The 13,457-nt window shown below is 45.8% G+C and overlaps 1 protein-coding gene across 3 annotated transcripts in view; it reads left to right on the top strand.

Moving 5' to 3' along the window:
* The window catches only part of st8sia5 (ST8 alpha-N-acetyl-neuraminide alpha-2,8-sialyltransferase 5), a 116,440-nt gene that overhangs the window by 45,976 nt on the left and 57,007 nt on the right, over nt 1-13,457 (top strand). Inside the window, exon 1 of one of the 3 annotated variants that reach the window (XM_063042586.1) lies at nt 5,841-5,911. The exons of the other annotated variants lie outside the window; for them this stretch is intronic. The gene's annotated coding sequence lies outside the window, so the exon portion shown is untranslated. Of the gene's footprint in view, nt 1-5,840; nt 5,912-13,457 lie in introns of those variants that run through there. 3 annotated transcript variants of the gene reach the window in all.

Genomic DNA, 13,457 nt, shown 5'->3' with positions numbered 1-13,457 from the left:
TCGTCAGCGTATAACGAAAGGTGATGTTTATGTCCATGCATATCAATGGGAGATATCAAAGGGTCCTGTCTGATGCTAACAGCCAGTGGCTCAGTGACAACTGCAAACAAAAATGGAGAAGGGGGCAGCCTTGACGAGTCCCACGATGAATTGCAAAATGGGAGGAAATACTCTGATTAGTGATAATAGAAGCAGATGGGTGTGAATAAATTATCTCAATCCATTTAATAAAAGATGGTCCAAATCCAAATTTCTTAAATGCAAACATCAAATATGGCCATTCCACTTGGTCAAACGCACGTTGCGCATCTAATGAAATGACTACAGCTTCTTCTGCATGTTTTGCATATAAAATATTTCAGTTAATAAGTCACATTTTAGTAACAGTTTTGTGATTGGCAGCACTATAAGACTTTGGAAGCAGATTCAACTACACATTAAGGCCCCAAAAACTTACATTGACACTCCGATTTGTGAAATTCATTCCTTTTTGCCTGGCCTGAATGATACTGTTTTTTCTACCTGGAAACAGAGAGGCATCTGTCGTGTAGGTGACCTTTCTATTAATGGAAACTTTGTCTCATTTGCGCAGTTACAAGCAGTTTACAATATCTCTGCATCTAGTTTTTTTAGATATTTACAAATTCGAGATTATGTTAGGAAATATATACCTAACTTCGAAGTTTTAGACAAACATGAGTCCCTGGAGGCAATAAATAAATTTGATCCTGTTATTCGTAGTGCGGTATCCTATTTTTATCAGATCCTACAGAATGGAGCTCGGGTGAATACTGCAGGTCTTAAACAGGCATGGGTGGATGAACTGGGTATAGAACTGACAGAGGAGGTCTGAGATGAGTGTTTAAAGAGTATACATGATTGTTCGGTCAACGCCAGACACAGACTTAAGTAAGTAAAGGCATCCGTTAGTCTTGCGAGACCATGGATCTGCGCCTGGAAAGTCTTCACTCTCCAGGACGCAGGCCTGGGCAAGGTTGTATGGAAGACCAGCAGTTGCCCATGCTGCAAGTCTCCCCTCTCCACGACACCAATGTTGTCCAAGGGAAGGGCAGTAGGACCCATACAGCTTGGCACCAGTGTCGTCGCAGAGCAATGTGTGATTAAGTGCCTTGCTCAAGGACACAACACGTTCCCTCGGCTGAGGCTCGAACTCACGACCTTCAGGTCGCTAGTCCAATGCCTTAATCACGTGCCCACATAGACACAGACTTATACAGTTTAAAACAATGCATAGACTCCATTATTCCAAAGAAAAGTTGCATAGCTTCGACCCTGATGTTTCACCAGTTTGTAATAGATGTAAATCTGTGAACAGTGACTTGTCACATTCATTCTGGTCATGTTGTAAGCTTTATGCATACTGGAAAAGTATTTTTCACTGTTTCTCTGAGGCTTTCATAGTCATAGTCATAGTCATACTTTATTGATCCCAGGGGGAAATTGGTTAAAGGAAGCGGTGGGATCCAGATCTGCTCGTAGCCATCCTTGGACCAACAAGCTCCCTATCTTCAGCCAATATGTATGAAAAAATGGCTGTATTGTTTGGCATGGTGATTGCTAAGAAGCTAATCCTGCAAATGTGGAAAATGGACTCTGTGCCTATGTACGATCTGTGGCTGAGAGAACTGGCAAATACTTTACATCTGGAGAGACTGAGACTATGTAATGAGGACAGAGGGGACATCTTTGAAAGGATATGGGGCCCTGTACTGGACTTTCTTACGGGGTGAACACTGACGTTTTCTGGTGAGGTACACCTCTGCTGTGTATGTTTACTTTTGCCTTTATATTTTTCTCCCTTTTGCTGCTCAATATTTAATTTGATTTTGTTAAGGTTGTGTTTTTTTTTGTTTGTAATAAAAAAGATAAAAAGAATATATTAAAAAAATTCTGAGACACATTGATAGGGTAGATAGTCAGAATCTTAGAAATGGCAAACAGCAGTGGGTATGCTTTTAAAGTTAGGGAATGTTTAAAGGTGATGTGAGAGGCAAGGTTTTTACACAGAGAGTGGTAGGTGCCGAGAATGAGTCATTGGGGTAGCAGTGAAAACTGACACTTTAGTGCAGTTTAAGAGTCTTTTAGACAGACACATGAAGCTGAAGAGAATGTAGAGATATGGGTGATACACAAGAGGAGGATATATAGTTTGAATTGGCATCAAGATCAAGTTCAAGTTTATTGGCATCTGGCTGCACATATAAACGACCAAACCAATCAATGTTCCTGCAGATCCTGCGCGCACAAAGCATATCACAGCATATTGAACAAAATATTACCTAAATAAGTTAATAAAATAATAAAAGTGAGTCCATAGGTTGTGGGAACAGTTCAGTGAAGTTGAGTGAAGTAATAACTGTTTCTGAACCTGGTGGTGTGGGTCCTGAGGCTCCTGTGCCTTCTTCCTGTTGGCAGCAGTGAGAAGAGAACATGTTCTGGGTGCTGGGGGTCCCGGATGATGGATGCTGCTTTCCTGCAACAATGCATTGTGTAGATGTGCTCAATAGTGGGGAGGGCTTTAATCGTAATGAACTGGGCTGTATCCGTGATTTTTTGTAGGTTTTTTCATTCAAGGGCATTGGTGTTTCCATACCAGGCTGTAATGCAACCAGTCGGTGTACTCTCTACCACACATCTATAGAAGTTTTGGATTGCATGCCGGATCAGCACAAACTTCTAATAGATACGCTGCCGTGCTTTCTTCATAATTGCACTTACGTGCTGGATCCAGGACATATCTCCTGAAATGATAATGCCGAGGAACTTAAGGTTGCTGACTCTCTCCACGTCTGAATCCCTGAGGAGGACTGGCTCATGGACCTCCAACTTCCTCACCCTGGAGTCAGTAATCAGCTCTCTGGCCTTGCTGACAATGAGTGAGCGTTTGTTGTGGCACTGCAAGCCAATTCTGTGTGTGACCCCTCAGTGACAAAGGACAGCGTGAAGCAGATGGCCTGTGCTGAGGCTGCAGACACACTGACATCTGAGCCTGTACACTGCTGCTCAGTCAGATGGCTCAGCTGTTTGCTTTGAAGATTCTATGGTTTAACAGAATAAATGGTGACACGTCACTATTTCTGCTTCTTCAGAAATTCTGTAAATGTATAGGTTAACAAAATATATTCCAAGAGCAATCTCAGGCTTACTGGAGTGCTGAATGTACCCTCAGTGGCCACATTATTAGGTACAGGAGTGGAACCCAGTGTGGTCTTCTGCTGCTCTAGCTCATTCACTTCAAGGTTTGACATGTTGTGCGTTCAGAGATGCTTTTCTGCACACCACTGTTGTAACCATAAGATATAGGAACAGAATTAGGCCATTTGGCCCATCGAGTCTGCTCGCCATTTCATCATGGCTGATCCAATTTTCCTCTCAGCCCCAATCTCCTGCCTTCTCCCCGTATCCCTTTATGCCTTCCCTGACCAGTCAGGAATCTAGCAACCTCTGCCTTAAATATACATAAAGACATCACCTCCACAGCTGCCTGTGGCAACAAATTCCACAGATTCTCAGATTCACCACTCTGGCTGAAGAAATCACTCTTCATTTCCATTCTAAAGGGACAGCCCTCTATTCTGAGGCTCCGTCCTCTAGTCTTAGACTCTTCCATCAGAGGAAACAACCTCTCCACAACCACTCTAACAAGGCCTTTCACCATTTGATAGGTTTCAATGAAGTCACCCCACATTCTTCTGAATTCCAGTGAACACAGGCCCAAAGCCATCAATTGCTTTTCATATGATAAGCTGTTCAATCCTGGAATCATTTTTGTGAACCTCATTTAAGCCCTCTCCAGTGTAAGCACAACCTTTCTAAGGGGCCCAAACCTGCTCACAATATTCCAAGTGAGGCCTCACCGGTGCTTTGTAAAATCTCAACATTACATCCTTGCTTTTATATTCTAGTCCTCTTGAAATGAATGCTAACATTGCATTTCCCTCCTCGCCACCGACTCAACCAGCAAATTAACTTGTAGAGAATCCTGGTACAAGGACTCCCAAGTCCCTTTGCATCTCAGTTTTTTTGTATTTTCCCTCCATTTAGAAAATAGTCAACCCTTTAATTTCTTCTACCAAGGTGCATGACCATATGACCATACACTTCCCGACACTGTATTCCATCTACCATTTCCTTGCTTATTCTCCAAATCTGTCTAAGTCCTTCTGTACCTAGAACATAGAACATAGAATAGTACAGCACAGTACAGGCCCTTTGGCCCACAATGTTGTGCCGTCTCTCTAACCATATAATCCCCCCCACCTTAAATTCCTCCATATATCTGTAGCTGCTCTACTTCCTCAAAACTACCTGACCCTCCTCCTATCGCAAGTGAAAATCTGCAGATGCTGGAAATCCGAGCAACACACACAATGCTGGAGGAACTCAGCAAGCCAGGCAGCATCTAGGAAAAGAGTACAGCTGACATTTCAGGCCGAAACCCTTCGGCAGGACTGGAGAACAAAAAGTTGAGGAGTAGATTTAAAAGGTGGGATGGGGGAGGGGAGAGAGAAACACCAGGTGATAGGTGAAACCTGGAGGGGAGGGATGAAGTAAAAAGCTAGGAAGTTGATTGGTGAAAGAGACAGAAGGCCATGGAAGAAAGAGAAGGGAAGAGGAGCACCAGAGGGAGGCGATGAGTGGGCAAGGAGATAAGGTGAGAGAGGGAAAGGGGGATGGGAAATGGTGGAGGAACGAGGGAGTAGGGGTCAGCATTACTGGAAGTTTGAGAAATCGATGTTCATGCCATCAGGTTGGAGGCTACCCAGATGGAATATATGGTGTTGTTCCTCCAACCTAAGTGTGGCCTCTTCACGACAGTGGAGGAGGCCATGGATGGACATGTCGGAATGGGAATGGGAAATGGAATTAAAATGGGTGGCCGCTGGGAGATCTCACTTTTTCTGATGGACAGAGAGTAAGTGCTTGACAAAGCGGTCTATGTTGGGTCTCACTGATACACAGGAGGCCACACCAGGAGCACCGGACCCTGAATGGTAGTGAGGCCCTAAACAGTCCTTCCAGGTGAGGTGGCACTTCACCTGTCAGCCTGCTGGGGTCATATACTGTGTCCGGTGCTCCCGATGTGGCTTCATCAGAGACCGGTGAGGGGATCCAGGAGTGCCCCTATTAACTGTTTGAAGTGAGACAGAGAGACATTTATCATTGATGGTTTGTTTGGAAAGGAGAGAGAGAGAGACAAGAGTTATTTACCACCGATATGTTGCTTTTGAAGAGAGAGAGAGAGAGACAAAGATTAACAGTTGGACTGTCACTTTAAGGCATTGGAAGTAACTTTGGATTTCTACTGAGTTTGGAGTTGGAGACAGCACCGAGCAGCTCGAAAGTTGCTATGGTGACCGAAGGCGGTGTTATTTAATGGACACTCGATGTTATGATTTTCAGCACATTATTGATGTTATTTCCAAGGACTTGTTGCCTGCTTGTGCATTTCTTTGCAGACAAAGGAGGGAGGGACTCTTTGAATGACAGGTGATGCTCAGCCTGGTGAAATAAGTGGGAGGTCAGATGATACAGACCTCAGACACATGATCCGGACACTGAATGAGCATTGTTGTGCCCGCAGAGAAAGGGGGTTTTGGAGGATCGATCAGGCGGATCGATCCAAATTGCCATTCCACCGGTGAAGAAGGGGTTGACTGGTGGGGAGTTGTCTATGTGTCCACCCTTGCCGGGGTGATAGCTCCACCACAGAAAACCGGTCCCCCGGTTAAAGTCACAGTCGGTGACTTGTAAAGGATTTCGGAGGACGACGAGAAGATCGGCGGTATCAGCTCACCTGAAGACTCAACTCACTCACTCTCTCTCTCTCTCTCCATCACTACTCAACTGAATACCACGAACTGAACTGAACTGAACTTTACTCAACATCGTAAGACCGTATCTTTTTACCCCTAGACTTAAAGAAGCTTGGTTTTTTCATACATATATATTCCACACTTACTTTTATATATAATCATTGCTAACCTGTTTGATTTATCTACATTTATATTACTGTATTGCATAGTTACTAATAAATATTAGTAGTTTATAGCACTCTGAGACTCCAAAGTGGTTTCTATTTCTGCTGGTTCTTTATTCCCGTCACGGGGTACGTGACAGACCCGACATAGATTGGGAGACCCCTTCACCGACCACCTATACTCTGTCCACCAGAAAAAGCAGGTTCTCCCACTCATTTTAATTCCATTTTCCATTCCCATTCCAATACGTTAATCCATGGCTTTCTCCACCGTCGTGATGAGGCCCCACTTCGGTTGGAGGAACAACACCTTATATTCCATTTGGGTAGCTTCCAACCTGATAGCATGAACATCAATTTCTCAAACTTCCACTAATGACCCTCACCTCCTCTCTGCTTCAGCATTTCCCATCCCCATTTCCCTCTCTCACCTGATCTCCTTGCCCACCCATCACCTCTCTTTTCTTTCTTCCATGGCCTTCTGCCTCTTTCACTAATTTACTTCCCAGCTCTTTACTTCATCCCTCTCCCTTCAGGTTTCACCTGTCACCTTGTGTTTCTCTCTCCACTCCCTCACTTTTTAAATTTACTCCTCATCTTTCTTTCTCCAGTTCTGCTGAAGGGCTTTGGCCTGAAACATCGGCTGTCCGCTCTTCCTATATGATGCCTGGCCTGCTGGGTTCCTCCAGCATTTTGTGCGTGCTGCCTCTCCACCTATTTCCGTATCATCTGCAAACTTTGTAACAAAGCCATTAATTACATCATCCAAATCATTGAAGTAAAACATAAAAAGAGTTGGTTCCAACACAGCCCTCGGTGGAGCACCACCGGTCACTGGCAGCCAGCCAGAAAAGGCTTCCTTTATTCCCACTCTTTCCCTCCTGCCAGTCAGCACTAACGCATGATTATTTAAGTTACTGTCAGCTTCAATCAGTCTGGCCATTCTCCTCTCATTTCTTTCATTAACAAGCCATTTTTCACCCACAGAACTGGCACTCTGTGGATGTTTTTCGCTTTTCACACCATTCTCTGTAAACTCCCAGACTATTGTGGGTGAAAATCCCATGAGATCAGCTGTTTCTGAGATAGTCAGATCACCCCATACGGCACCAACAATCATTCCATGGTTAATGTCACTTAGATCACACTTCTTCCCCGGTTGGATGCTCGGCCTGAACAACACCTGAGCCTCTTGACCATGTCCGCATGCTTTTATGCGTTGAATTGCTGCCACACGATTGGCTGATTAGATCATTGCAAGAACGACAGGTGTGCCCAATAAAGTATCCACTGAATAGACAAGAGCACAGATTGTACACTGTTGTTTGACCCTTGGTGAAACGGGGCTGAAGGTTTGCTCGAACATTTAAGGGACGTGCACACACAAAAGGTAGGTCAGTCAGCATCTATGAAGAGAAATAAATGGTTGACGTTTTGGGCAAAGACCTTTCACCAGGATATCAAAAGGTGTACAGAAGTGTCATAGATACACATAACACAGAAACAGGCCAGTGATCCAATCCCACAGCACACAGAGAGATAGCAGGCAACTGCAGGAACCATAAAGTTGTGGTGGTAGGGGATTTTAATTTTCCACATATTGATTAGGACTCCCATACTGTTAGGGGTCTAGACGGGTTAGAGTTTGTAAAATATGTTCAGGAAAGTTTTCTAGATCAATATATAGAGGTACCAACTAGAGGAGATGCAATATTAGATCTCCTATTAGGAAATGAGTTAGGACAAGTGACGGAAGTGTGTGTAGGGGAGCACTTTGGTTCCAGTGATCATAACACCTTTAGTTTCAACTTGATCATGGATAAAGATAGATCTGGTCCTAGGGTTGAGGTTCTAAACTGGAAGAAGGCCAAATTTGAAGAAATGAGAAAGGATCTAAGAAGTGTGGATTGGGACAGGTTGTTCTCTGGCAAAGATGTGTTCGGTAAGTGGGAAGCCTTCAAAGGAGAAATTTTGAGAGTGCAGAGCTTGTCAGGATTAAAGGCAAAGTGAATAGGAATAAGGAACCTTGGTTCTCAAGGGATATTGCAACTCTGATAAAGAAGACATATATAGGAAACAGGGAGTAACTAAGGTGCTTGACGAGTATAAAAAGTGCAAGAAAATACTTAAGAAGGAAATCAGGAGGGCTAAAAGAAGACATGAGGTTGCCTTGGCAGTCAAAGTGAAGGATAATCCAAAGAGCTTTTACAGGTATATTAAGAGTAAAGGGATTGGAGAACACACAAACAGGCCAGTGCTCCAATCCCACAGCACAGAAACAGGCCAGTGCTCCAATCTCACAGCACAGAAACAGGCCAGTGCTCCAATCTCACAGCACAGAAACAGGCCAGTGCTCCAATCCCAGAGCACAGAAACAGGCCAGTGCTCCAATCTCACAGCACAGAAACAGGCCAGTGCTCCAATCCCAGAGCACAGAAACAGGCCAGTGATCCAATCCCAGAGCACAGAAACAGGCCAGTGCTCCAATCCCACAGCACAGAAACAGGCCAGTGCTCCAATCTCACAGCACAGAAACAGGCCAGTGCTCTAATCTCACAGCACAGAAACAGGCCAGTGATCCAATCCCAGAGCACAGAAACAGGCCAGTGCTCCAATCTCACAGCACAGAAACGGGCCAGTGATCCAATCCCAGAGCACAGAAACAGGCCAGTGCTCCAATCTCACAGCACAGAAACAGGCCAGTGCTCCAATCCCAGAGCACAGAAACAGGCCAGTGATCCAATCCCAGAGCACAGAAACAGGCCAGTGCTCCAATTTCACAGCACAGAAACAGGCCAGTGATCCAATCCCACAGCACAGAAACAGGCCAGTGCTCCAATCTCACAGCACAGAAACAGGCCAGTGATCCAATCCCAGAGCACAGAAACAGGCCAGTGCTCCAATCTCACAGCACAGAAACGGGCCAGTGATCCAATCCCAGAGCACAGAAACAGGCCAGTGCTCCAATCTCACAGCACAGAAACAGGCCAGTGCTCCAATTCCAGAGCACAGAAACAGGCCAGTGATCCAATCCCAGAGCACAGAAACAGGCCAGTGCTCCAATTTCACAGCACAGAAACAGGCCAGTGATCCAATCCCACAGCACAGAAACAGGCCAGTGCTCCAATCTCACAGCACAGAAACAGGCCAGTGCTCCAATCCCAGAGCACAGAAACAGGCCAGTGATCCAATCCCAGAGCACAGAAACAGGCCAGTGATCCAATCCCAGAGCACAGAAACAGGCCAGTGCTCCAATCTCACAGCACAGAAACAGGCCAGTGCTCCAATCCCAGAGCACAGAAACAGGCCAGTGATCCAATCCCAGAGCACAGAAACAGGCCAGTGATCCAATCCCAGAGCACAGAAACAGGCCAGTGCTCCAATCTCACAGCACAGAAACAGGCCAGTGATCCAATCTCATAGCACAGAAACAGGCCAGTGCTCCAATCCCAGAGCACAGAAACAGGCCAGTGATCCAATCCCAGAGCACAGAAACAGGCCAGTGATCCAATCCCAGAGCACAGAAACAGGCCAGTGCTCCAATCTCACAGCACAGAAACAGGCCAGTGCTCCAATCCCAGAGCACAGAAACAGGCCAGTGATCCAATCCCAGAGCACAGAAACAGGCCAGTGATCCAATCCCAGAGCACAGAAACAGGCCAGTGCTCCAATCTCACAGCACAGAAACAGGCCAGTGATCCAATCTCACTGCACAGAAACAGGCCAGTGCTCCAATCCCAGAGCACAGAAACAGGCCAGTGATCCAATCCCAGAGCACAGAAACAGGCCAGTGATCCAATCCCAGAGCACAGCTACATGGTGGGCATCTTCTGGATAAAACCATAAGATATAGGAGCAGAATTAGGCCATTCAGCCCATCATGTCTGCTCCATCATTCCATCATGGCTGATTCCAGATCCCACTCAACCCCATACACCTGCCTTCTCGCCATAGCCTTTGATGCCCTGGTCGATCAGGAAATGATCAACTTCTGCCTTAAATAAACCCACAGACTTGGCCTCCACCGCAGTCTGTGGCAGAACATTCCACAGATTTGCTACTCGCTGGCTAAAAAAATTGGACTCTTATGTTCTGAATATTTATTGCTCATTTATTTAATTATATTATTATTTCTTTCTTTTTGTATTTGCACAGTTTGTGGTCTCTTGCACACTGGTCGAATGCCCAAGCCGGTGCAGTCTTTCATTGATTCTGTTACGGTTATTTTCCTATTTCGGGATTTATTGAGCATGCCTGCAAGAAAATGAATCTCAAGGTTGTATATGGTGACATATATGTATTTTGATAATATATTTGCTTTGAACTTTGAACTTCAAATTAAATAGTTGGATCCGACAGTCCCTCCATGCCATTCACCTGTCCTTTCTGGGAATTGCAGCTGGCAATGCATTTGAGCCCACAGAACGGACGTGCCATTAAGTTTGGATCCAACTGACACAGAGAGAGATTTCTGCATCTATAGACGTGTAATTCACTGGCAGGCTCTACACTTTGCATGGCCTTGGAGTGCAGTTGTATAAGCAGGGTCCAGTTACTCTGGCAATCCTATCCTTCCGGACCAAGCTTTAAATAACATCCAACTGGACGACTTAGACCTGTTGAGGAGAATTTAATAGACTCAATGGAATATAATCCTCCTACCACAAACAAGTGCAGCTGCAAAACCGATTGAAATATTACCGTCACATACACTGTTGATGGAGTATTGTGAGCAGTTTGGGGCCATTTATCTAAGAAAAGATATGCTGACGTTGGAGAGGGTCCAGAGGAGGTTTACAAGAATGATCCTGAAGAAAGGGTTAATGTATGAGACGCAGTTGATGATTCTGGGTCTGTACACGCTGGAATTTAGAAGAAGAGTGGGGGGTGGGTTTCACATTGAAGCCTATTGAATATTGAAAGTCCTCAATAGAGTGGATGTGGAGAGGATGTTTCCTACAGTGGGGGAGTCTAGGACCAGAGGGCACAGCCTCAGAAAAGAGGGACGTCCATTTAGAACGGAGATGAGGAGGAATTTCTTTAGCCAGAGTTTGGTGAATCTGTGGAATTCATTGCCGCAGACAGCTGTGGAGACCAAATCATTCAGTATATTTAAAGTGGAGGTTGATTAGTTTTTAGTTAGTCAGGGCATCGAAGGTAATGGGTAGAAGGCAGGAATGGAGAATGGAGCTGAGGGATAATAAATGGCATGATGGAACGGCAGAGCAGACCCAATGAGCCAAATGGCCTAATTCTGCTTCTATGGCTTATGGTCGTTATTCCTTTTCATAGATACTGCCTAACCTGCTGAGTTCCTCCTGCATTTTGTCTGTGTGTTACTCAAGATATCTGTGCCATACAGAAGATGGCAGCCCAGCTGACAGGTTGTCATTGAACAACCATTCCCTCTGCTACAGTGCTCTGTGCTCCCCAGAATAGGTACTCAGCTTCATTTACTACATCACCGAGACCATTAAGCTATAAGACATAGGAGCAGAATTCGGCCATTCGGCCCATCGAGTCTGCTCTACAATTGGGCGGCATGGTAGCATAGTGGTTCGCACAATGTTTTACCGTACAGGTGACCGGGGTTCAATTCCTGTCACTGCCTGTAAAGGGTTTGTACATTCTCCCCGTGACTGCCTGAATTTCCTCCGGGTGACCCAGTTTCCTCCCACAGTCCAAAGACATGCTAGTTAGTTGTAAATTGTTAATTGTTCATTGTAAATTGTCCTGTGATTAGGCTGAGATTAAGTTGGGAGATTCCTAGAAGATGTGGCTCAAAAGGCCGGAAGGGCCTATTCTGCGCTGTATCTCAATAAATAAATACATAAATAAATTCCAACATGGATGATTTATTAACTCTCTCAACTCCATTCTCCTGCCTTACTTAGTCCAAGCATTGAGAATCTTGTCTTGCATCCTGTTTAATCAGGTCAAACTATTGTACATTGCGTTCAGATCGAACATAAATGCAGTCCCTTCGGTCCACAATGTTGTGTCGATCTTATAACCAATCGAACTCTTCCCTCCATCCATTTTCCACCCTCCTCCTGTCCCTCCCCCTTCCTACTTCCCTTTCCATCTTTCTCCCTCCCTCTTCCTCTTCCACCCCCTATCCCTTCCCTCCCTCCTCTTCCATCCTCCTCCTGCCCTCCCCTTTCCCCTTCCACAATCCGCTTCCTCCTCCGTCCTCCTCCTCCTGTTCCTCCTACCCCCTCATCCTTCCCTCCCATTTCCGCCTTCCTCCTTCCTGTTCCCCTTCCGCCCACATCTCCTCCTTCCTCCCTCTTCCCCTTCCACCCTCTTCCTTCCTTCCTTCCTCCCCACCCCTTCATCCTCCCCCCAACTCCCCCTTCACCTTCCTCCCCTTTCCCACAATCTTCCTCCCCTCCCCTTCCCCATTCTCCCTCCCCTCTCTCCCCCTTCCCCCTCCCCTTTTTTTCTCCACCTCCCCTTCCTCTCACTCCCTTCCTTTCCCTTCCCCTACACCCTCCTCCCTGTCCTTCCTCCTTCTTCCCCTTCCACCCTCTTCCTTCCTTCCTTCCTCCCCACCCCTTCATCCTCCCCCCACTCCCTCTTCACCTTCCTCCCCTTTCCCACAATCTTCCTCCCCTCCCCTTCCCCATTCTCCCTCCCCTCTCTCCCCCTTCCCCCTCCCCTTTTTCTCTCCACCTCCCCTTCCCAATTCTACCTCCTCCTCCCCTTCCTCTCACTCCCTTCCTTTCCCTTTCCCCCCCTACACCCTCCTCCTCCCCCTTCCTCCCTCTCCTTCCTCCTTCTTTGCCCAAATTTGCCTTGCACTCGCACGCTTCGACCTTCCACAATTAGTATTTGGGTGCTTTTGATTTGCTCTGCAGCTGGTTCAGCTCGATTGTGGTCCGAACGTTCAACTCAGCTTCACCTTTGCTTGCCTCTTCATTGTTTGTAATGATTGTTTACCACAATTTTCAACAGAAAAAGTGTTATGAAGTATTCAGTTGAATTCCTTGTTTACTCCCAGTAAGTAGTCCCTCATCTTCGGCAGCACCATCTTAAAAGTGTTACAGTATAAAGTACTCCGTTGAATTCCTTGTTTTGTTAACTCCCAGTAGGTAGGCCCTCATCTGCTCTTAAAGCAGAAGAGGTAATTTCAAAGGAGATGTGAGGGGCAAGTTTTGTCACACACACAGTGGAGGGTGTCTGGTATGCGTTGCTGGGGTGGTGGTAGAGGCAGATACATCAGGGACTTTTAAGAGACGTTTAGGTAGGCACAAGGATGTGAGGGAAATGGAGCGATATGGGTATTGTGTAGGCAATAGGGATTAATTTACGTATTTAACTGGCTTGGAACAATACTGTGAGCTGTAGGCCCTGTTTTTCTGCTGTATTTTTCGATGTTCTATATTTCTGAGGAAGTGGGTGATGCTGCCGGTGTTGGGGGAGTTGGTTTATTGAAATGAATGTTGTTCTTTGC

Source organism: Mobula hypostoma, chromosome 3 (genome assembly GCF_963921235.1).
Source record: "Mobula hypostoma chromosome 3, sMobHyp1.1, whole genome shotgun sequence".
In the NCBI taxonomy this organism is placed as follows: Eukaryota; Metazoa; Chordata; class Chondrichthyes; order Myliobatiformes; family Myliobatidae; genus Mobula; species Mobula hypostoma.
Note: the sequence above shows the minus strand (reverse complement) of the source record. Positions and strands in the feature narration are given on the sequence as shown.